This window comes from Petromyzon marinus, chromosome 23, assembly GCF_048934315.1.
Source record: "Petromyzon marinus isolate PM22_M1 ecotype Great Lakes invasive population chromosome 23, UKy_Petmar_22M1.pri1.0, whole genome shotgun sequence".
NCBI classification, from domain to species: Eukaryota; Metazoa; Chordata; class Hyperoartia; order Petromyzontiformes; family Petromyzontidae; genus Petromyzon; species Petromyzon marinus.
This window is the reverse complement of record NC_133689.1, coordinates 28,228,926-28,254,038: the sequence shown is the minus strand read 5'-3', so window position 1 is coordinate 28,254,038 and position 25,113 is coordinate 28,228,926. Positions and strand designations below refer to the sequence as shown.

Here is a 25,113-nt window from a genome sequence, read left to right as displayed (position 1 = left end):
TGTAATAACTCTGGAAGGAAACGTCGCAGACCCATCAAGGTGGTACTCGTACTGCTCGCCTCATCGAGTGGAATCCAAAGATATGAGTGCTTAAGCTATGGGATATGAAATGGACGAGCGACCAATAAAACAACATGTATTATGGGGTTGAATGCTTTTTGCTATTCACAAAATAAAACCAAAGCAGTAATGCAAATATCTGATTTAACACAGCACAGCAAAATCAGTTGCACCATTCAATTCTGCTCGTCCAGACGGGGAGAATTCAATCACATTTTTTCGATGCGACGTTTCTTATGGGATTGAATGAGCGACAACATTTTGACCCCAAACCGAGAGGATTCTGGGATGTTTGTGGTTTTTTGGTAACAACTCTGGAAGGAAACGTCGCAGACCCATCAAGGTGGTACTCGTACTGCTCGCCTCATCGAGTGGAATCCAAAGATATGAGTGGTTAAGCTAGGCGATATGAAATGGACGAGCGACCAATAAAACAACATGTATTATGGGGTTGAATGCGTTTTGCTATTCACAAAATAAAACAAAAGCAGTCATGCAAATATCTGTTTTAACACAGCACAGCAAAATCAGTTGCACCATTCAATCCCGCTCGTCCAGACGGGGAGAATTCAATCACATTTATTCGATGCGACGTTTCTTATGGGATTAAATGAGCGACAACATTTTGACCCCAAACCGGGAGGATTCTGGGATGTTTGTGGTTTTTTTGTAATAACTCTGGAAGGAAACGTCGCAGACCCATCAAGGTGGTACTCGTACTGCTCGCCTCATCGAGTGGAATCCAAAGATATGAGTGCTTAAGCTATGGGATATGAAATGGACGAGCGACCAATAAAACAACATGTATTATGGGGTTGAATGCTTTTTGCTATTCACAAAATAAAACCAAAGCAGTAATGCAAATATCTGATTTAACACAGCACAGCAAAATCAGTTGCACCATTCAATTCTGCTCGTCCAGACGGGGAGAATTCAATCACATTTTTTCAATGCGACGTTTCTTATGGGATTGAATGAGCGACAACATTTTGACCCCAAACCGAGAGGATTCTGGGATGTTTGTGGTTTTTTGGTAACAACTCTGGAAGGAAACGTCGCAGACCCATCAAGGTGGTACTCGTACTGCTCGCCTCATCGAGTGGAATCCAAAGATATGAGTGGTTAAGCTATGCGATATGAAATGGACGAGCGACCAATAAAACAACATGTATTATGGGGTTGAATGCGTTTTGCTATTCACAAAATAAAACAAAAGCAGTCATGCAAATATCTGTTTTAACACAGCACAGCAAAATCAGTTGCACCATTCAATCCCGCTCGTCCAGACGGGGAGAATTCAATCACATTTATTCGATGCGACGTTTCTTATGGGATTAAATGAGCGACAACATTTTGACCCCAAACCGGGAGGATTCTGGGATGTTTGTGGTTTTTTTGTAATAACTCTGGAAGGAAACGTCGCAGACCCATCAAGGTGGTACTCGTACTGCTCGCCTCATCGAGTGGAATCCAAAGATATGAGTGCTTAAGCTATGGGATATGAAATGGACGAGCGACCAATAAAACAACATGTATTATGGGGTTGAATGCTTTTTGCTATTCACAAAATAAAACCAAAGCAGTAATGCAAATATCTGATTTAACACAGCACAGCAAAATCAGTTGCACCATTCAATTCTGCTCGTCCAGACGGGGAGAATTCAATCATATTTTTTCGATGCGACGTTTCTTATGGGATTTAATGAACGACAACATTTTGACCCCAAACCGAGAGGATTCTGGGATGTTTGTGGTTTTTTTGTAATAACTCTGGAAGGAAACGTCGCAGACCCATCAAGGTGGTACTCGTACTGCTCGCCTCATCGAGTGGAATCCAAAGATATGAGTGCTTAAGCTATGGGATATGAAATGGACGAGCGACCAATAAAACAACATGTATTATGGGGTTGAATGCTTTTTGCTATTCACAAAATAAAACCAAAGCAGTAATGCAAATATCTGATTTAACACAGCACAGCAAAATCAGTTGCACCATTCAATTCTGCTCGTCCAGACGGGGAGAATTCAATCATATTTTTTCGATGCGACGTTTCTCATGGGATTTAATGAACGACAACATTTTGACCCCAAACCGAGAGGATTCTGGGATGTTTGTGGTTTTTTTGTAATAACTCTGGAAGGAAACGTCGCAGACCCATCAAGGTGGTACTCGTACTGCTCGCCTCATCGAGTGGAATCCAAAGATATGAGTGGTTAAGCTATGCGATATGAAATGGACGAGCGACCAATAAAACAACATGTATTATGGGGTTGAATGTGTTTTGCTATTCACAAAATAAAACAAAAGCAGTCATGGAAATATCTGCTTTAACACAGCACAGCAAAATCAGTTGCACCATTCAATCCCGCTCGTCCAGACGGGGAGAATTCAATCACATTTATTCGATGCGACGTTTCTTATGGGATTTAATGAGCGACAACATTTTGACCCCAAACCGAGAGGATTCTGGGATGTTTGTGGTTTTTTTGTAATAACTCTGGAAGGAAACGTCGCAGACCCATCAAGGTGGTACTCGTACTGCTCGCCTCATCGAGAGGAATCCAAAGATATGAGTGCTTAAGCTATGGGATATGAAATGGACGAGCGACCAATAAAACAACTTTTATTATGGGGTTGAATGCTTTTTGCTATTCACAAAATAAAACAAATACAGTCATGCAAATATCTGTTTTAACACAGCACAGCAAAAATCAGTTACACCATTCAATTCCGCTTGTCCAGACGGGGAGAATTCAATCACATTTATTCGATGCGACGTTTCTTATGGGATTTAATGAGCGACAACATTTTGACCCCAAACCGAGAGGATTCTGGGATGTTTGTGGTGTTTTTGTAATAACTCTGGAAGGAAACGTCGCAGACCCATCAAGGTGGTACTCGTACTGCTCGCCTCATCGAGAGGAATCCAAAGATATGAGTGCTTAAGCTATGGGATATGAAATGGACGAGCGACCAATAAAACAACATGTATTATGGGGTTGAATGCTTTTTGCTATTCACAAAATAAAACCAAAGCAGTAATGCAAATATCTGATTTAACACAGCACAGCAAAATCAGTTGCACCATTCAATTCTGCTCGTCCAGACGGGGAGAATACAATCACGTTTTTTCGATGCGACGTTTCTTATGGGATTGAATGAGCGACAACATTTTGACCCCAAACCGAGAGGATTTTGGGATGTTTGTGGTTTTTTGGTAACAACTCTGGAAGGAAACGTCGCAGACCCATCAAGGTGGTACTCATACTGCTCGCCTCATCGAGTGGAATCCAAAGATATGAGTGGTTAAGCTATGGGATATGAAATGGACGAGCGACCAATAAAACAACATGTATTATGGGGTTGAATGCGTTTTGCTATTCACAAAATAAAACAAAAGCAGTCATGCAAATATCTGTTTTAACACAGCACAGCAAAATCAGTTGCACCATTCAATCCCGCTCGTCCAGACGGGGAGAATTCAATCATATTTATTCGATGCGACGTTTCTTATGGGATTTAATGAGCGACAACATTTTGACCCCAAACCGAGAGGATTCTGGGATGTTTGTGGTTTTTTGGTTACAACTCTGGAAGGAAACGTCGCAGACCCATCAAGGTGGTACTCGTACTGCTCGCCTCATCGAGTGGAATCCAAAGATATGAGTGGTTAAGCTATGCGATATGAAATGGACGAGCGACCAATAAAACAACATGTAATATGGGGTTGAATGCTTTTTGCTATTCACAAAATAAAACAAAAGCAGTCATGCAAATATCTGTTTTAACACAGCACAGCAAAATCAGTTGCACCATTCAATCCCGCTCGTCCAGACGGGGAGAATTCAATCACATTTATTCGATGCGACGTTTCTTATGGGATTTAATGAGCGACAACATTTTGACCCCAAACCGGGAGGATTCTGGGAAGTGTGTGGTTTTTTGGTAATAACTCTGGAAGGAAACGTCGCAGACCCATCAAGGTGGTACTCGTACTGCTCGCCTCATCGAGAGGAATCCAAAGATATGAGTGGTTAAGCTATGGGATATAAAATGGACGAGCAACCAATCAAACAACATGTTGTTGTATATGTGGGTGTGTGAAAATTGATGAAAAATAATTAAAATTAAATGAAATTCGAAATTTGCATTATGAATCCAAAATTATGTTAATTCGTGTAATTATGCGTATAACTATGCTAATTAGAGAGGTAATAGTATTAATTTATACGAGTGGGTGTAGTTGTGTTCATGATAGCCTTTATGATAATCAGGCCCCGCCTCGTTGACGAGGTGGGGTTATCAATCAGGATAACGCAATCAATCGTGTGCAGTTACGCTAGTGTCAATTCGGCCTCGTTGTCTAACTTCGTATTATTGATCAGCATAATACAATGATTCTCGCTTTAACACTCTCCGAGTGTTCATATTTTAGGTCCCAAGTTCATATCATTTGCTTTAAAGTTTAATGAGTGTGGATTGGTGTCTTTATAGTTTAGGTTCCCATGTTCATATCGTTCGCTTTAGTTTAATGAGTGTGTATTGGTGTGTTTATAGTTTAGGTTCCCGAGTTCCTATCTCGTCGCAGGATACAGATCTTATGCAAAAATTTCAGGAAAGAATCACACGACCACTTCTGTATTAATCAATTTATTTTCTAATTAAACCTTAACTATAATATGTATGTGAACTCTCAATCTCGGAACTTCAACACAGTATCCACACGGTATCAAGACAGTATCATCAACGACTGTACGATTTCACTTTGATAACACATGGACCCCGCATAAAGCGATTGCTGTTAGTGAGAGAGAGAGTCAGGACATACAAATACTATGCTACACAAAAGCTTATACATTATAATATGAACGATCATTATGCTTGAAATGGTCAGCACATTATCACAGGCGATTGATTAACATGCAACGGTATTCATATAAAAAGACAATCAAACAGTTATTATTTCCAAAGGCATAAATGTAACAACAGATCCACCGGACAGACTATAAGATTACCGAAATGGCTTAGTGTGAGGGTATGCGGCGGAACATGTTATCTCACGGGAGATTAATTAATTACTTAATTCGTGAATAAGATTGTATGATCAGAAAATCGGTTTAGCACGATTCCTCCCCGGGAGCGTAGCTCCGTGGCGAAGGTGCCAAGGGTTAATTAGTATTGATGGATCGGTTGGTAACTTATGCGATTAGAAGCACAGTCCAAAACAAAATATTAAAGAGGGAAATTATGAATATACTTATAAACGACGGACTGTTGTCACACGGTTGATGCTTCCACAGTCAGATGGTTCACGGACTTGAGTGTTCGCTTCTGGTTAAGGACCCGTGTAGGTTTGAGTGATATGAATTGTTTTGAATAGTCAGTGTTTGGAATTAATTATTTGTGTTGCCATACGCTGAAGTTGGCATCGCTTGTAGGAGAAGTAGCCTCGCTCCCTTTAGAGCGGTGAGGTGTGTGGGAGTGCATCATACGTATCGCCGCCCTCCTCCACGCAGCAGCCAGCCTCTGTCCACGGGGGAGAGTTGCTTGATCGCTCTCAGTTCTACTCAGTGGACACCTCTCTCCACTGCTGGATGAGCTGCGCGATCACGCTCGTGCTGGTTCGCTGACAGCAGTTTCTCTCCGCTGTTGGATGATCTGCATCGACACGCTCCCTCTCTCTCTCTGTGTGGAGAACTCGAACGTACTCGCTGCTGGTTTGCTGAAAGCAGGTTTCTCTCCGCTGCTGGATGACTCAGGTCGCACGCGCTCGTACTGGTTCTCTAACAGCAGGTTTTTCTCCACTGCTGGATGACTCCAGTCGCACGTACTCTTGCTCTGGTTTGCAGAAGCTCTTGCTTGGTGCATCGGTCGATCTGCAGCTGGACTCAATGTAAATTAAACTTTCAGCAATGCTCTGTCTTTCAGCTCTTGGAAATCGCACTAGGTGACGCCTCACTACCCTGCGAGTCTTGCCAACGTCAGTGGGTAGCGACGGGGCCACTTTGGCTTCTGCTCGCCGCCCCCTGCTCTGCAGCTCGCCGGCTGGCGACCTGTTGCTCTCGTTCCCGATTGGAACTGCTCCTGAACCGACTCGCTGGTCGAACTCCCCGCGTTCCGACCTCCTCCGAGTCGAAGTCCCCGAGTTCCGACCCCCCTGGTCGAACTCTTCCGAGTTGCTCCTCCGAGTCGAACTGTCTCCCGAGAGTCGACCCCCCGGTCGAACTCTGGTGAGCCGACCCCCCCCCCCCCCCCCCCCGGTCGAACTCTGGTAAGTTGCTCCTCCGAGTTCCTCTTTTTATGCCCAAAAATCCCTTCACTCGGATCCTGCCCACAAGGCGGGGTTTCTTTCGATTTTTGCTGTGTCAGGATTTGTCCGTATGTATCTGCGTCCGTGTGTGTGTCCGTACGTGTGTCAGTGTGTGTCCTTGTGCATCACCCACGGTATATTCCGTTGTCATACTCCTACCATAAAACCCACAAGTAAAACAATCAAATGTTATCAATTGTCTTGAAGGCGCTTCTCTGTCTGGGTGCACAACCTGGAGGGAGGGCTGATATTCCCTCCGACTTTCACCGACGCACAGAGAAATGGTTAAAAAGTTTTAAGTTAACATTTCACTTCATCAGAGTTCCACAGTTATGATTCTGTATTAGTCCAAGGTCTGGGTCAGCTTCCCGTTGTGGTGTTTGACTCGTGTTTCCCCGAGCGTATACACACTCCTACCCCGCGCTGCGGGGATACAAAGACGGCCGGGATCTTCCTTTCTCTCCGACCCTGGGTTTAACATCGCCCTTTGCTTACGTTGCAGTTTTGCTGTGCGCTTGCATTTCTTTTCCTCTCTACTCTTACTTTAACCCGGCTTATTATTTGCGTATGGGTGGATTAGAGCATTCATGTTGACTTAGGAAAACCTGAGTGTTAGGCTTCGGGTCAAGTCGTATAGAAATTATTAAAATATGTATATACATTTCATATTAAATTAATAGACGGGTGATGGTTACATTGACGTAACTTGTGGCAGGGTTCAATTGAAGTGGGTATGAAGATCAATAACTTTAGCCTACCCTGTCGTTAAATTCCGACTTTAAGTTACTTTAATAGTAATGCAGAACCAATTAGCTTTTTTGACTTAACTAGATCTAGGCTAACGCAACCTCCCAGTGACCCTGGCTTTGTGTTTACGTCAGCCCCTTGCAATCCGCTGCGCTCGGCTCTCTATCTGCTCCCTCTGACCCTGGGAGGGCTCTGAACGTCAAAATCGTGTTAGTGGGTCAAGGTAAATATGACCTCCACATGCCATGCTGAGGCCTGGTTTGGTGTTTTTATTCATTATTAAAATTAAAAGAAACAATAGAAATATGTATCTATATGTATTGAAAAATTACTTGTTAATATTAAGATGGAAAGGGGGGCATATACAACAGGTGTGGCGGGGGGTGGAGGGTGGTGTGGTGGGGTGGAGGGTGGTGAGGCGGGGTGGGGTGGAGGGTGGTGTGGCAGGGTCGGGTGGAGGGTGGTGTGGCGAAGTGGGGTGGAGGGTGGTGTGGCGGGGTGGAGGGTGGTGTGGTGGAGGGTGGTGGGGTGGAGGGTGGAGGGGTGGAGGGTGGTGGGGTGGAGGGGTGGAGGGTGGTGGGGTGGAGGGTGGTGTGGTGGTGGGTGGTGGGGTGGTGGGTGGTGGGGTGGAGGGTGGTGGGGTGGAGGGTGGTGGGGTGGTGGGGTGGTGGGGTGGAGGGTGGTGGGGAGTGGGGCACATCGTAATGGTGTGGGGTGAGGAGGATCGTGTTGGTTGAGGATGAGGAGTATAGTGATGGTGGAGAGTTATGCGGATAGTGATGGTGTTTCAAGTTTCAAGTTTCATTTATTTAGGTATAGCCCTGTGAGCCATGCGGCTCTTAAGTCGGGTGCAACCGCAACCAACAAAATATGAATACAGAACATCCCAAAGCGACGACGCGCAACAGAAACATCCTGGAATAAACCAGGACATATTCCACACACACAAAAACGTATTAAAACGCTGTGTGCAAAAATCACAATGTGGTGCAAGCCAACAACAACAACTATAAGACAAATTTTGATTTTGATTGTTTATATATATTTTATTATTTTGTTGTTTCCCTTCAACGTGACTTTACCGAAAGAGCTAAGAATATGAACTATAAGACAATTTAGATTAACCATATGTTTTTAAATCACCAAAAAAAGCTATAAAAAACAATGTAACAACAGTAATCTTAGGAACTGTAATTTTAAATTTAACAATAAACGATATACATAACACTGACGACAAAAACCTGCAGCCATAACTGGCAGCACGACACTCCCAGTGTATGATGTGTGAGTGAGTCAGCAGCAGCGTGAGTGAGTGTATGATGTGCGAGTCACTGTATGATGGTTGAGTCCGTATTAGGTTGAGTGAGTGTATGATGTGTGAGTCAGCGTACGATGTGTTAGTCAGCACATGATGAGTGAGTCAGTGTATGATGTGCGAGTCAGTGTATGATGTGTGAGTGAGTCAGCAGCAGCGTGAGTGTATGATGTGTGAGTCAGCGCACAATGTGTTAGTCAGCGCATGATGAGTGAGTCAGTGTATGATGTGTGAGTGAGTCAGCGGCAGTGTGAGTGAGTGAATAATGTGCTAGTGAGCCAGCACACGATGAGTGAACCTGTGTATGATGAGTGAATGGGTCAGTGGTTGTGCGAGTGTATGATGTGTGAGTGAGTAAGCGCATGATGAGCGAGTCAGTGCATGATGTGTGAGGGAGTCAGTGTATGATGTATGAGAAAGTCAGTGTCGGCTCCCTCTGCTCGCGCGTCGCCCCCCCCACTCCGGCTCCGTCGCCCCCCTCCCCCAGCTCCATCGGCCCTCCCTTGGCTCCGTCGGCCCCCCCCGGCTCCGTCGCCCCCCCCCCGGCTCCGTCGCCCCCCCCCCGGCTCCGTCGTCCCCCCCCCCGGCTCCGTCGTCCCCCCCCCCCCAGCTCCGTCGCCCCCCCTGGCTCCGTCGCCCCCCCCCGGCTCCGTCGCCCCCCCCGGCTCCGTCGCCCCCCCCCGGCTCCTTCGCCCCCCCCCGGCTCCGTCGCCCCCCCCCGGCTCCGTCGCCCCCCCCCCGGCTCCGTCGCCCCCCCCCCCGGCTCCGTCGCCCCCCCCCCCGGCTCCGTCGCCCCCCCCCCGGCTCCGTCGCCCCCCCCCCGGCTCCGTCGCCCCCCCCCGGCTCCGTCGCCCCCCCCCCGGCTCCGTCGCCCCCCCCCCGGCTCCGTCGCCCCCTCCGCCCCCGTCGGCCCCCCCCGGCCACCTCGGCTCCATCACCTCCTTCTGTCGGCTCCCTCGGCCCCCTCACAAACGGTCCCGCCAGCCCCTGCTCGGAGTGCGGCCCGGGAACGCCCCGGGAGCGCACGCGCGCCTCAGGCGGCCATCTTGGATTCGTCTTCTTGGTCTTTGTCGAGGATGGGTTGGATAGTGATGGTAAGGGGTGGGGCGAAAAGCGATTGTTGTGGGTGGGGAAGATAGTGATGGTGGGGGGGATGGGCATATAGTAATATTTGGGCGTGTGGCGGATCGTGATGGTGCAGGTTCAGGTGGATAGTGATGGTGAGGGGTGGGTGGATTGTGATGGGGGAGATTGAGGAGGGTAGTGATGGTTAAGGGTGAGGCGGATGGAATGGTAAGGGGTGGGGTTAATAGTGATTGTGGTGGGTGGGGCAGATCGTGATGGCGGTGGGATGGGCGTATAGTAATGACGGTGGGTGGGGCAGATTGTGATGTTGGGGGGTTGGGTGGATCGTGATGTTGCGGCGTTTGTTGGATAGTGATTGTGGGGTTTGGGGCGGATAGTGATGGTAGGGGGTCGGGCGGATTGTGATGGTAGTGGCTGGGTTGGATAGTGATGGTGAGGGGTGGTGAATAGTGATGTTAGGGGGGGGGGGCGGATAGTGATGGTGAGGAGTGAGGCGGATCGTGATGGGGAAGGGTGAGGCGGATTGTATTGGTAAGGGGTGGGGCTAATAGTGATTGTAGTTGGTCGGGCAGATCGTGATGGTGGGGGGATGGGTGTATAGTAATGGTGGTGGGGGGGGATAGTGGGGATGAGGCGTTCGTTGATGGTGGTGGATGGGGCAGATTGTGATGGTGGGGGATGGGTGGATAGTGATGTTGCGGGGCTGGTTGGATGGTGATTGTGGGGTTTGGGGCGGATAGTGATGGTGGAGGGCACACCGAATAGTGATGATGGGGGTTGGGGCTTACTGTGAAGGTGGGGGGTGAGTGGATGGTGATGGTGGAGGGTGGTTTGGAGAGTGATGGTGGGGGGTGAGATGGTCGGGCAGGATGGAGGGGAGGCGGGGAGAAGATTTTCAGACGAAAATCTTCTCCCCGTGGCAGCGCCTCTTCTTGCTGAGTGAAGGCCTCCCGCAAAAGTCATTATAATATGAGAGGTTGACTCTCAGGTGGCCTCCCACTTCGTAGCCCTGCTCCTCGGCCACGAAGGAGGGGCAAGTCCTCTGGGCCCGCGTCATCACCCCCACCGGAGCTCGGGGACGCTTTGTGGGACGAGCCAAGCAGCTGCTGCTGTTGGGTCCAGCTGCTTTTTTCTGCCGGCGTCGTTGAGGTGACTTCTTGGCTGCTTCCATCTCGAGCCAGATGTCCTTAACAGCCGCCGCCTCCCAGAACCCGACTGTAGGAACTGGCGCAGGGTCGACTTGAGATAACTGAGGCCCGCACAGGCCCAGGCAGCAACAGCAGCTGCACAGCTGTTCATATCCCAGCAGGGGATTCTCGGCTGTCAGGAGGCAGGCGTCGTGGAGGAGGTGGTGGTACTCTGTTGACTCCGCTCCTTCACAGGATTCTGGGGGATGAGTGAGACCTAGGGCACAGTAGGGGGATGTCATCAGCACTGGGCAGTACCTGGACCGTACCCTTAATTATCATCATGCAAGTACTCACATTCGTCATTCAGTCATCCACGTCAACATTCTATGATCATTGTACTTAAACGTCGGCTGCACCCTTAGAATTGCATGGAAAGCTTGTGGGAGGAGCACACGGACCTTGGAATATGTACGACCCAAATACATCATTGCGAGGGTGACCTTGGCTAGGCAACGCATCTAGACGGCCATGTCATCAATGTTTTTATTGTAATTATATACTAATTATATTTTATATCAAAGTAATTGTAGTGTAAATTTTGATTTAAAGCTTTCGTGACTGCAGTAATTCATATTCTTAGCACTTTCGGTAAAGTCACATTGAAGGGAACATAACACAAACGGTCGAAACGTCGTGAGAATTTTTATTGTTTTATATATATTTTATTATTTTATTGTTTCCCTTCAACGTGACTTTACCGAAAGAGCTAAGATTATAATTGTAGTGTTCTACGATGGGGGCGGAGCCTGCAGAAGACGGGGGCGGGGCCACATAGGCCGTGGCAGTGACGTCACCAGAGGGCGGGGCTCGAGGCCTGGACCGTTGGCGACAGTTGGAGCGGGGAGGCCGTTGCCATGGCTACCCGGGTTTGTTGTTGCCTACCGACATCGCTATAATAAAGACTTTACTTGTTTACTTAGCGCTCGTTTATCATTGATTTACTTATTTATCGTTACCGAGACTATCCTTATGACTTAATTACTTGTTAAATAGATAGCAACTCGTCACGTTCTTTAGAAGGAAAACCAAAGAGGCAAATTTACACATAAGTGCTTCTGGCAGATGTGGCCACAGGCCAAAGAGACACGCACATTGATGTACTCATCGTCGGTATTAAATTATTGTTTACTATCGATCAAGGACGGGCACGTCAAAGCTATTTGAGGAAAGTGAGTGGTGGTGCTGATTGGTACTTGCTATGAGCACCTGCCCCTAGTCAGAATCAGAATCTCAATCTATATTCATACTGGAGGAATACGATGAACTATACAGCTCGTTTTCAAAGATGTTCAGTACCTTGGTTCGCCTCGTAGTCTGCGACCACTTCGGCCCAAGCGGCTGTGGAGGGGGACTTCGCAGGCTTCTCAGAATCCGGAGTCGAAAGGGAGGGAACGGGGGGGAGGCGGAGGAAGAAAATCGTGAAGCGTGCCGCTAAGCATGCTCCTCATATACAGCTACAGAGACGAAGATCCCCCTGGCAGCCTTGGACCAGTGCTGTGCTGAAGAGCAGCACGGCACACCACGCCTGGCCACCTTTGTCTCCCCTATGCTGATGTTTTCAACGGGGGCTCTTTACATAGGTGATGTTTTAACACGTTGAATCAGATACTGTAATCATTTTGAGTCTGAGTAGACAAAGAGGAGGCCCATGACTTTTTCACTAAATACCAACCACCGTGGAATATAAATTCGCGCTACTCCTCTAGCGACACAACAGCCCTGCCTACTCCCCACACAGGAATCTACACACACACACAGCAACACTCGCTCCACTCACCATGTCAATATCTTTTCGTGCAATATTCTCGTATGAGGTCATCATTTGGAAATCTTGAGCATCGCAAGAACGCAGCTCTCTGCTCAACGCCTCTGCTCAAAATGGCAGTTAGGACCACGTGACATCGGTTAGGGCCTCGTGACGGCGCGTCGGACAACTCGTTGCGAGGCAACTGGCGATTTGGGTGACGCCACGGCGAGTCACGTGCTCCTTGGTACACGAATCAGAGAGGAACCCAGCACACGAACCACTCACACGCGCCTCGCGCACCCTTCTGACTGTTGGTAGAAGGTGCACACACACACCCCAACAAATACACTTCGTATAACAACGCGTGAATACGAATGTAAATAGATGTTCCATTGTCCGAATATTTATTTAAGATACCTACGTACAAATTAATTAGAATATGTATTTATACTGGAGAAATCCAATCAATAACTCACAAACCACCCACCCACCCTCTCAAGTTCTCAAGCATACAATAACCCATTCGCCAAGCCGTGCTGGCCTTCACAGGTGCTTGCTCACAGCACCTGCCCTAATAATCTGTTAGGGCTGTTGGGGGGTAGGTGCTGCGGGATCTGTGTCTTTGTGTGAGCTGGTGAATGTGGGGAGCGGTAGTGTTGTGATTAACGCACTTCGCCACGAAGCCGGCCAATCAGTTCGATTCCCGCTCACGGCAAAGACAAGTGACGATTGTCTGAATCGGTTATTGGCCTCGCTAATTCAGCCTGAAATCAACACGTTGTGTAAACATCACGACTAGGGAGACAAATGCGGCCGGGGATGGTGTTGGTCACTTATGCCCTCGTGTACCGTGCCGTTCTTCATAGGTAGTCGCTAACAGTACCTGCCCCAACATTCTGTTAAGGCTACACGGGGGATCTTTGTCTTTGTTTGTGAAAGTGTGGGGAGCGGTGGTGCAACGGTTAGTGCGCTGCGAACCTGGAGATCAGAGATCTCTGGCGCAGAGCGCGCTCTCATTGGTCCGTGGAGTCGTGACGTGATGCTAAGGGAGCGTGTTGATTGGGGTCGTCAGCTTGCAAAGGACTCGATGGGGAAGCCGTTTTCATAACAAACTCGACGCTCGTGGTTTGTATCATTGCAGAATGCCGCATCAAAGTCAAGTGGCTATGAGCTGCTTTGGTGTCCTTAAGCGCTGCTCCTTTCTCAAGAAAATACCCTTCCAAAAAAAGATACTCGATTAAAACCACGAGAGACCGTGCAGTGGTTGTTTTGGCACCATTCAGTATACATCATCTAAATAAGATGTTAATCTTTGAAACTGCACATTTTTAAAGATGTAATAACGAGGTCATAACAAGTGTCAGATGTAAAACCTCTTTCCATTGTTTGGATTTCACTTCCCCATAATTCGGGTGAAAATTATCGCAACATTCAAATATCGTGTATAGAATATGCTCTTTGTTGAGACCACCACGAATGAAATAGATTTTACTGCATGGTTGTTCAAAACCATGACTCTGAAATCGTTTTGGTACACAACTATGCACTGCGAAAACCTACCGACAGAAAACATGTTTTTGTAACCAAACGCTCAATGCTGAGAGCGTTTGGTTATGAAAATATTCGTGCGAGTGTGCTGCACGGGACTTTGCCTTGGCTCGAGATTAACCACCGGTCTTGCCACGTCCAGACATGGTGAGGACGACGAGGACACATTGAAAAGGAGACTCGGGCTGGTGTACTTCAACTTATTTATTTCGTTGTCACCGCTCGTACATTACAGCAACACTCATCATCAAACCAACCCAGTTCCACGTTTTTCAGTCACTTTTAAACCTCTTCTCCACCAATTACCTTTCTCCCACTTCTCGCTCTTTCCCGATCCGCTCTCCGCACCAATCCGATCCGAGTGTCAACCACTCACTCATCGGATTGCGTTTCGTGCACGTCGTGCTCACACCCCGATCTCTCTTCCCCGCCCGAGCGTGCCGCGTGCGTGACGTGGTGATCCCTGACCTCCGACCCTTGATGCGTTAGGCATGCGTGATGTCGAGTGCGGAAGGTATGCGTGCTGTTTGTGTTGTGCGAGTGTGTGAGGATGGGTGACACATCCTCTATATCACCGCTTTCTCGGTTGAGACAGAGCCCTCCTCGGCTACTGCAGCTGCTGCAGTAGCAGCAGACAGCGCCTCACGCAACCGCGCGTCGCTCGCGACTCCCGAGCAGAGCGCGTGGCTGCGATTCTACGAGAATAAGAGCCCGGTCCACTCTCACGAGGAACTGGCGCGCAACATCAAAACACGTTTCGGGCAATTACCCTTCCCAAAGCACTCTATAATCAGATCGGCACAGCCGCAGAGAACGCAGGAGGGACGCGATATTATGAGGGACGTGGGCCCCTGGCTCCCCCTCCGGGGGAGGGTTGATCTCGGGAGAGCTGCAGGTTCCGGACTCCTCGCTCATGTGAGAGCCACCGCTATCCAACTGCTCACTCGTGGGGAGAGGGCTACTGCTCCCCAGCTCCTCTCCTCGCGCCGGAGCCCCTCGGGTCCGCAGGTTCTGTTTGGGGGGCATAGCTCGGGGCTGGCGCATGGCTGCCTGGAATCAATCTGTCGCTTCTCAGCCACTCAAACGCGACGTATCCGTTCACACAACCCCACGCACCACTCTCACGCGCTGAACCGGGGGTCAGAGGGCAATGACGTCCTTCGCACACGCGTTGCCACCGAGGGCGGGCAATGGAGATTGTTTAAAGGGCTGTAGGGATAATCCCACGTGTACCCAGGCGAGTCCACCGTCGCTCACCGCGGGCACAGGCTAAACAAAGGCAGTATGGATAATTTTGCGTGTACGCCGCCTGTCTACCTGACGCACACGTTAAACACAAGGGCGGATGAGTAACCTCACGTGCCCCTGTACGAGTCCGCCGCCGCTCGCCACACACACACGCTAATCACGAGCTACGCGCAGGGGCGAGCGCAAACACGTGGGTAAATACACACTCGCGCACAAACACAGGGTACGACGCAGGAACCCCGGTCGGGCCCGCACACAATGGCCGCCTCAACAGAGTTACCCACGTGCAAATCCCCGTACCACGACGAGCGGACTCACACCACCATGTGCCCGTTCCACACTCGCAGAAACCACACAAGGTTTGTTGATCACTGACGATTTATTCCTGGCGTGTCTGTGGGCTACTATTACCCAAGTCAGTCCGGGTCAGCAGGGCAGGTTTAACCTATCTCTCGATGGTCTAAACCTGATCTACCTCGTCCCCTTGGAGTGAAACTCCCCACTCTCGCTTTTGTACTCACATTTCGCCTCCGATGCGTGGGCCGTCGCGGAGAGACGAGGCTGCACGAGGTTCTTGCGGGGAGCGGGGCCTGGCTTCGCTGATACTCGTCCCACGGACGACCCAGTGGCCGGCAAGCTGACTGCTCCGATCGCTCATTTGAGGAGAACGCGAACCCCCATCGTCGCTCTCCTCTCCCATTTTATCCCTCTCTACATCAAAGGTCTGCCCGGCTAACCCGCGATACCCCACCGCCATTGGTGCGCCCACCTCGGTGCCTTCACAGACGTCCGCTTCCCTCTCTACCCATCAACAGGGGCCGCCGTTGGGCCGTTGCCATTGGCCACGGCGTGCAAGCGTACTTTGCCGGCCAATCGGATGCTTCCCCTGGTGCTCGTGTGGACCTAACCGCGGTGACTGAGTAGCCTTGTCGTGAGCATGCAATTGCACGTCAATTCACGGCTCTGTGGTGTAATTCAACCTGGGGGAAGTCGGACAATTCCCTGGCCCCAGGAAACCGTGAGGGATGTCCCTACGAAGAAGGCCCCTGGGTGAAAACCTGGAGGCCATGTGACTTCCCCACGAGGTCCTACGTGGGGGGTGTGTGTGTTGTGTGTGCTCATTTTGGGGATGGTGAGGGAGAAGCAGCTTCGGCCTGCACGCTCTCCCGTGGTGGCGTTGCAGGCATGGCTCCGACGGAGTGGCTTCGCTGCTATGGCACCACATAGCCCGCCGAGGTGCCAGTCTCCGTCCCGGGTTGACTGGAGCATCTCGCCTGGGTTGCCCCCACGAGGTAGCGCCGCGGGGTCCGCGGGACTCGCCCGGCCCTCGTGGCTGGCCTCGGGGGTGGTGGCTCCGTCTTTTGGGCTTTTAGCGGCGGTCTCTTCCTCCATTCCAATGGCTCCTCTCGTCCCTCGGCACCTGTGGGCTGGGGAACAAACTCAGAGGCAGCAGGGTTTAGGTGCCATCGTCCCCGCCCCCCCCGGCCTGGGCCGTGACCCCTCGGGGCCGAGCATGGAGGGTGTTGGGACCCCGGGATTTCGGGGTACCCAAACTGCGGGGTTCTCCCTTGCTGGGGCTGCCTTCCATGGTTTTAATTGGCGGACGTTGACCACCATCTCTCGGCCCCTGTCTCCGCCCTGAATCAGCACCGTCCAGGGGGAGATCTGCCGCCCCACGGTCCAGGGTCCGCGCCAGTAGGTGGTCAGTTTCCCCAGCTGTCCAGCCCCGACACGAGGGGTGTATAGCCACACGTTAGAGCCCGCCGAGTAGAAGGGGGGCTCCATAAGGGGCCGGGCGCCCTGCTCTTGGTGCCGATGCGCGGCCTCTCCTTGTGGGTAGGCCCGGCCCCGGGCCCCTCGCAGAGTCTCCATCAGGTGCTCCACGGGGCGGCTCCCCTCATCCCGTTGCAGTGGGGGAACGCCGAACAGCAGATCTGCAGGTAGACGAGACTCACGGCCACACATCATTAGGAACAGGGTCTGTCCCGTAGACGTGTGTACTGTGGTGGCGTAGGAGAACAGGGCATAGGGGAGGTGTTCGTCCCAGTCCTGCTGAGTTGCGGCCACCATGCATTTGAGCTTCCCAGCTAAGGTCTGGTTCATACGCTCCACCATACCGTTCACCTGGGGGTGGTACGCCGTGGTTCGGTCCTTCTGGATTCCGAACTCGCGGCACAGCACCTGAAACAGCTCTGCCTCGAACTCACTACCTTGCTCGGTAATGACCCATTCGGAGATCCCGTGCTTAAGTACGTAGTGCTCCACGAATGCCAAGGCCACCACAAGGGCCGTCTTATCGGGGATGGCCACCGCCACGGGATAGCGTGCGAAATACTCCACCGGTGGGATCGCGGAAATGGCCCCTGTAGGTCGATCCCAACCAGCTGGTTTGTCCGACTGACGCGGAACGGCCTCAGGGGTACCTGATATTGCGCCGCTTTCGGCCCACATTGCTGACACGCGCGGCAGCCCTGTACCCAGGCGGCCACGTCTTGCGCCAATTTGGGCCAGAGATATTGGCGACGCAGGGTCTCCCTAGTGCGCCGTTCCCCATCATGGCCCCCGAGCAGGTGGTCGTGCACCAGCCATAGCAGCTGGGGTCGCACCTGGGCGGGAACACAGATGCACCCTCTTACCACCCCGTTCTGCACACACAACCGGGCATACAAACCACTCCAGGGTCCTGGTAGGGTGCTCTTCTTTTCCCGCAGGGCCGCTTCCACTGCCGCCAGATCCGGGTCCCGTTGCTGGGTCTGTCTCAACTGCTCGTCGTCCAGGCCCGGGAAGGCGCAGCTGACGTCCTCTTGGATCCGCCCGGTCAGGGTGGGGCAGTCCGTCGGCTCCTTCTGTAGGGGTCTCCGCGGCGCATACTGCACTCTCTCTCTCGTGAGAGGGGGGTCTCAGTGCGCTCCCGGGGGGGCGTTGCCTGTTGGCAGCGTCCCCCATGAAGCATGGGCAGGCCTCCTCCGCCCTCGTCTCGGCGCACACCATGGGCTGCCTCGACAAGGTGTCCACATTTTCGTGCATCCGCCCAGCCCGGTACTCGATCTGCAGGTTGTATTCCTGCAGCTGCGCCAGCCATCGGGTCATCTGCCCCCGCGGTTTCTTGAATGTGAGATGGAGCTGCAGAGCATAATGGTCACTCCGCACCCGACATTTTCTGCCATACAAATACGGCCAGAACTGTTTACATGTGAAGATCACGGCATACAGTTCCTGACGGGTCACGCAATAGTTCAGCTCGGCCCTGCTCAGGGTCCAGCTGGCGTATGCGATGGCCCGCTCCATCCCATCCTGCACCTGTGACAACACCGCGCCCAGCTCATAGCTGCAGGCGTCGGTGTCCAAAATCAAATCGGTGGAAAAATCCGGGAAAGCCAGGGTGGGGGTATGGGTGAGGTGGTCTTTGAGGGTGGTGAAGGCCGTCAGGCGGCCTCCGTCCACTGATAAGGGTTCTTAGGGGAAGTGAGTTGGGTGAGGGGGCGTGCAATCTCGCTGAATCCCTTTACAAATCGATGATAATAGGTGGCGAGCCCCAAGAATGACCTGATCTCCGTCAGGTTCCTTGGCCATGGCCATTCCACTATGGCGCGTACCTTCTCCGGATCGGTGCGCAACCCTGCCTCGCTGATTCGGTGTCCAAGGTACCCCACCTTGTGCTGCGCAACATAACACTTACGTGGCTTGAGTTTGAGATGGGCGGCTCGCAGTCGCTGGAACACCTCTCATAACCTGGACCAGTCCTCAGACAGAGATATACTGAACACTATCACGTCATCCAGGTAAATTAGGCACTGTTCCCACTGCAAGCCCCGCATCACCAGCTCCATCAACCACTGGAACGTCGCAGGCACATTAGTGAGTCCGAACGGGAGTATCCGAAACTCAAACAGTCCCATCGGTTTGGTAAATGCAGTCATTGGCCGATCCTCCTCCGCCATATCCACCTGCCAGTACCCGGATGCTAGATCGAGGGTGGAAAAATACCGCGCCACCGCGAGGCTGTCAAAGGTGTCATCGATGCGGGGGATGGGGAAGGCATCGCCGAGGGTGACTGCGTTCAACTTTCGGTAATCAACACAAAACCGGGTCGACCCATCCTTTTTCATCACCAGTACCACCGGGGCAGACCAGGGGCTAGCTGAGGGCTGGATTATGTTATCTCGGAGCATTTCCACGATGGCATCTTTAATCTGGGCCCGTTCAGGCGCGCCCACTCGGTATGTGGGGAGTTTAATTGGTTGGGCGGCACCGGTGCCAATTTGGTGCTTAACAAGGTCAGTCCGGCCCACATCCGAATCGTGCTCACTGAACACGTCGGCGTCATCGCTCATGAAAACGTTTATTCTGAGCTCCTGGTTTAGCCCCGAATGAGTAGCATCAAACAGTATTTTACAAGAAAATATTGATCCCAATGCAGTACACCATATCGACGTGAAATTGGCAGGTGCACTCACTGGATGAGTCGAAGTGTAAAAAGCGACCCATCCAGATACAACAATGCAAAAGCCTACAACACCTGGTATTCCCAGGCAGTCTCCCATCCAAGTACTAACCAGGCTCGACTCTGCTTAGCTTCCGAGATTAGACGAGATCGGGCGCATTCAGGGTGATATGGTCGTAGGCCATGCTTGGAAAGACCTGTCGCACATTCAGATGTATAAAACAATCAACATTCAACTATACTTCTGGAGGTCATCGCTCATAAAACCTTTATTCTGAGCTCCTGGTTGAGCCCCGAAAGAGTGGCATCAAACATTATTTTACGATAAAATATTGATCCCAATGCAGTACACCATATCGACGTGAAATTGGCACGTGCACTCACTGGATGAGTCGAAGTGTAAAAAGCGACCCATCCAGATCCAAAAATACAAAATCCTACAACACCTGGTGTTCCTAGGCAGTCTGCCATCCAAGTACTCACCATGCTCGACCCTGCTTAGCTTCCGAGATCAGACAAGATTGGGCGCATTCAGGGTGATATGGTCGTAGGCCATGCTTGCACACACCTGTCGCACATTCAGATGTATGAAACAATTAAAGTTCAACTATATTTCTGGAAATCATCGTTCATGAATACTTATATTCTGAGCTCCTGGTTGAGCCCCGAAAGAGTGGCATCAAACAGTCTGGATGAGTCGAAGTGTAAAAAGCGACCCATCCAGATATAACAATGCAAAAGCCTACAACACCAGGTATTCCCAGGCAGTCTCGCATCCAAGTACTAACCAGGCTCGACCCTGCTTAGCTTCCGAGATCAGACGAGTTCGGGCGCATTCAGGGTGATATGGACGTAGGCCGTGCTTGCAGAGACCTGTCGAACACTCATATGTATAAAACAATCAACATTCAACTATACTACTGGAGGTTATCGCTCATGAAAACGTTTATTCTGAGCTCCTGGTTTAGCCTCGAAAGAGTGGTATCAAACAGTATTTTACGAGAAAATATTGATCCCAATGCAGTACACCATATCGATGTGAAATTGGCAGGTGCACTCACTGGATGAGTGGAAGTGTAAAAAGCGACCCATCCAGATCCAAATATACAAAAGCCTACAACACCTGGTATTCCCAGGCAGTCTCCCATCCAAGTACTAACCAGACTCGACCGTGCTTAGCTTCCGAGATCAGACGAGATCGGGCGCATTCAGGGTGATATGGTCGTAGGCCATGCTTGGAAAGACCTGTCGCACATTCAGATGTATAAAACAATCAACATTCAACTTTACTTCTGGAGGTCATCGCTCAAAAAACCTTTATACTGGTAGGAACGAAGTTGTAAACTGAGTGTACCAGCCTGCAATAGATTAATGTGTCCGTACGTCCGTCCGTCCCCTTTCAATACTTTAACGAAGTGAAATCTCGTGCTGTTGGGTGTATAAAATCAGTAATAGACAGCGCAGAGACTTGTCCTACCAGCCCACCCTGCAGGGACCTGTTTCTGAGCTCCTGGTTGAGCCCCAAAAGAGTGGCATCAAACATTATTTTACAAGAAAATATTGATCCCAATGCAGTACACCATATCGACGTGAAATTGGCAGGTGCACTCACTGGATGAGTCGAAGTGTAAAAAGCGAGCCATCCAGATCCAAGTAAACAAAAGCATACAACACCTGCTATTCCCAGGCAGTCTCCCATCCAAGTACTAACCAGACTCGACCCTGCTTAGTTTCCGAGATCAGACGAGATCGGGCGCATTCAGGGTGATATGGTCGTAGGCCATGCTTGGAAAGACCTGTCGCACATTCAGATGTATAAAACAATCAACATTCAACTATACTTTTGGAGGTCATCGCTCATAAAACCTTTATTCTGTGCTCCTGGTTGATCCCCAAAAGAGTGGCATCAAACAGTCTGGATGACTTGATTCGAAGCTTTCGTGACTGCAAGAATTACTCTTTGTTTTTTTCGGTAAAGTCACGTATAAATAAAAAATAATAAAATAACAATAGCGTACGACGTTTCGGTTGCAACACAAGCAGTCATCATCAGGTACAGAAGAGCTAAATTTACGAGAGAGAGGAAACACATAACCCCAGATGTATATACAGACACCCAAGAAGGGGGCGTGGATGGAGTGGGGTGTGAGAGTGGATGGTGTCGCGGTGAGAGTGGATGGTGTCGGGGTGAGTATGGATGTTGGAGAGGTGAGAGTGGCTGGTGTAGGAGTGAGCGTGGATGGTGTAGGGGTGAGCGTGGCTGGTGTAGGGGTGAGCGTGGATATTGTAGGGGCGAGAGTGGATGTTGCAGGAGTGAGCGAAGATGGTGTAGGGGGTGAGCGTGGAGGTTGTAAAGGCGAGCGTGGAGGTTGTAAAGGTGAGCGTGGATGGTGTAGGAGTGAGCGTGGATGGTGTCGCGGTGAGAGTGGATGGTGTCGGGGTGAGTATGGATGTTGGAGAGGTGAGCATGGATGGTGTAGGAGTGAGCGTGGATGTTGCAGGAGTGAGCGTGGATGTTGTAGGGGTGAGCGTGGATGGTGTAGGGTTGAGAGTGGATGTTGTAAAGGTGAGCGTGGATGGTGTAGGGGTGAGAGTGGATGTTGTATGAGTGAGCATGGACAGTGTAGATGTGAGTGTGGATGGTATAGGGGAAAGCGTGGATGGCGTAGTGGTGAGCGTGGATGGTGTAGGGGTGAGCGTGGATGTTGTAGAGGTGAGCGTGGATGGTGTAAGGGTGAGCGTGGCTATTGTAGGGGTGAGCGTGGATGTTGTAGGGGTGAGTGTGGATGGTGTAGGGGTGAGCGTGGATGTTGCCGGAGTGAGCGTGGGTGTTGTAGAAGTAAACGTGGATGGTGTAGGAGTGAGCGTGGATGGTGTAGGGATGAGCGTGGATGGTGTAGGGATGAGCGTGGATGGTGTAGGGGTGAGCGTGGATGTTGTAGGGATGAGAATGGATGGGGTTGGGTGTGGCGTGGATGGTGTTGGGGTGAGAGTGGATGGTGTCGGGGTGAGAGTGGATGATGTCGGGGTGAGAGTGGATGGTGTCGGGGTGAGTATGGATGTTGGAGAAGTGATCGTGGATGGTGTAGGGGTGAGCGTGGATGTTGCAGGAGTGAGCTTGGATGTTGTAGGGGTGAGCGTGGATGGTGTAGGGGTGAGAGTGGAAGTTGTCAAGGTGAGCGTGGATGGTGTAGGGGTGAGAGTGGATGTTGTGGGGTGAGGGTGGATGGTGTAGGGGTGAGCGTGGATGTTGTAGAAGTGAGAGTAGATGGTGTAGGAGTGAGGTTGGATGTTGTAGCGGTGAGCGTGGATGGTGTTGGGGTGATGGTGGATGTGGTAGGGGTGAGCGTGGATGTTGTAGGGGTGAGAGTTGATGGGGTTGGGGTGGGCGTGGATGGTGTTGGGGTGAGAATGGATGGTGTCGGGGTGAGAATGGATGTTGGAGAGGTGAGCGTGGATGTTGCAGGAGTGAGCGTGGATGTTGTAGGGGTGAGAGTGGATGGTGTAGGGGTGAGAGTGGATGTTGTAAAGGTGAGCGTGGATGGTGTAGGGGTGAGAGTGGATGTTGTATGAGTGAGCATGGACGGTGTAGATGTGTGGATGGTATAGAGGAAAGCGTGGATGGTGTAGAGGTGAGCGTGAATGGTGTAGGGGTGAGCGTGGCTATTGTAGGGGTGAGCGTGGATGGTGTTGGGGTGAGCGTGGAAGTTGCAGGAGTGAGCGTGGATTTTGTATGAGAGAGCGTGGATGTTGAAGGGGTGAGGGTGGATGGTGTAGGGGTGAGCGTGGATGTTGCAGGAGTGAGCGTGGGTGTTGTAGGAGAAAACGTGGATGGTGTAGGGGTGAGCGTGGATGGTGTAGGGGTGAGCATGGACGTTGTAAAAGTGAGCATGGATGATGTAGGAGTGAGTGTAGATGGTGTAGGGGGTGAGCGTGGAGGTTGTAAAGGTGAGCATGGATGGTGTAGGAGTGAGCGTGGATGTTGTAGGGGTGAGAGTGAATGGGGTTGGGGTGGGCGTGGATGGTGTTAGGGTGAGTGTGGATGTTGGCGAGGTGAGCGTTGATGTTGCAGGGGTGAGCGTGAATGTTGCAGGAGTGAGCGTGAATGTTGTAGGGGTGAGCGTGGATGGTGTAGGGGTGAGAGTGGATGTTGTAAAGGTGAGCGTGGATGGTGTAGTGGTGAGAGTGGATGTTGTATGAGTGAGCATGCACGGTGTAGAGGTGAGTGTGCATGGTATAGGGGAAAGCATGGATGGTGTAGTGGTGAGCGTGGATGGTGTAGGGGTGAGAGTGGATGTGGTGGGGGTGAGCGTGGATGTGGTAGGGGTGAGCGTGGATGGTGTAGGGGTGAGCGTGGATGGTGTAGGAGTGAGCGTGGATGGTGTAGGGGTGAGCGTGGATGGTGTAGGCGTGAGCGTGGATGGTATAGGAGTGAGCGTGGACATTGTAAAGGTGAGCGTGGATGGTGTTGGGGTGAGCGTGGATGTTGCAGGAGTGAGCGTGGATGTTGTAGGGGTGAGCGTGGATGGTGTAGGGGTGAGAGTGGATGTTATAAAGGTGAGCGTGGATGGTGTAGGGGTGAGAGTGGATGTTGTGGGGTGAGGGTGGATGGTGTAGGAGTGAGCGTGGATGTTGTAGAAGTGAGAGTAGATGGTGTAGGAGTGAGGTTGGATGTTGTAGCGGTGAGCGTGGATGGTGTTGGGGTGATGGTGGATGTGGTAGGGGTGAGCGTGGATGTTGTAGGGGTGAGAGTTGATGGGGTTGGGGTGGGCGTGGATGGTGTTGGGGTGAGAATGGATGGTGTCGGGGTGAGAATGGATGTTGGAGAGGTGAGCGTGGATGTTGCAGGAGTGAGCGTGGATGTTGTAGGGGTGAGAGTGGATGGTGTAGGGGTGAGAGTGGATGTTGTAAAGGTGAGCGTGGATGGTGTAGGGGTGAGAGTGGATGTTGTATGAGTGAGCATGGACGGTGTAGATGTGTGGATGGTATAGGGGAAAGCGTGGATGGTGTAGAGGTGAGCGTGAATGGTGTAGGGGTGAGCGTGGCTATTGTAGGGGTGAGCGTGGATGGTGTTGGGGTGAGCGTGGAAGTTGCAGGAGTGAGCGTGGATTTTGTATGAGAGAGCGTGGATGTTGAAGGGGTGAGGGTGGATGGTGTAGGGGTGAGCGTGGATGTTGCAGGAGTGAGCGTGGGTGTTGTAGGAGAAAACGTGGATGGTGTAGGGGTGAGCGTGGATGGTGTAGGGGTGAGCATGGACGTTGTAAAAGTGAGCATGGATGATGTAGGAGTGAGTGTAGATGGTGTAGGGGGTGAGCGTGGAGGTTGTAAAGGTGAGCATGGATGGTGTAGGAGTGAGCGTGGATGTTGTAGGGGTGAGAGTGAATGGGGTTGGGGTGGGCGTGGATGGTGTTAGGGTG

The 25,113-nt window shown here is 51.1% G+C and overlaps 4 non-coding genes and 1 pseudogene across 4 annotated transcripts; all 5 read right to left on the bottom strand.

The window, feature by feature from the left end:
- Positions 1-19,759: 19,759 nt before the first annotated feature.
- On the bottom strand, positions 19,760-19,878 carry LOC142926718 (5S ribosomal RNA). The gene has a single exon (XR_012943642.1). It is a non-coding gene; the product is annotated as a 5S ribosomal RNA (ribosomal RNA).
- A 252-nt stretch (positions 19,879-20,130) lies between these two features.
- On the bottom strand, positions 20,131-20,249 carry LOC142928580 (5S ribosomal RNA; annotated as a pseudogene).
- Positions 20,250-20,435: 186 nt separating this feature from the next.
- LOC142927396 (5S ribosomal RNA) lies at positions 20,436-20,554 on the bottom strand. The gene has a single exon (XR_012944321.1). It is a non-coding gene; the product is annotated as a 5S ribosomal RNA (ribosomal RNA).
- A 253-nt stretch (positions 20,555-20,807) lies between these two features.
- On the bottom strand, positions 20,808-20,926 carry LOC142926082 (5S ribosomal RNA). Its single transcript, XR_012943007.1, has one exon. It is a non-coding gene; the product is annotated as a 5S ribosomal RNA (ribosomal RNA).
- A 432-nt stretch (positions 20,927-21,358) lies between these two features.
- Positions 21,359-21,477, bottom strand: LOC142927781 (5S ribosomal RNA). Its single transcript, XR_012944705.1, has one exon. It is a non-coding gene; the product is annotated as a 5S ribosomal RNA (ribosomal RNA).
- Positions 21,478-25,113: the final 3,636 nt, after the last annotated feature.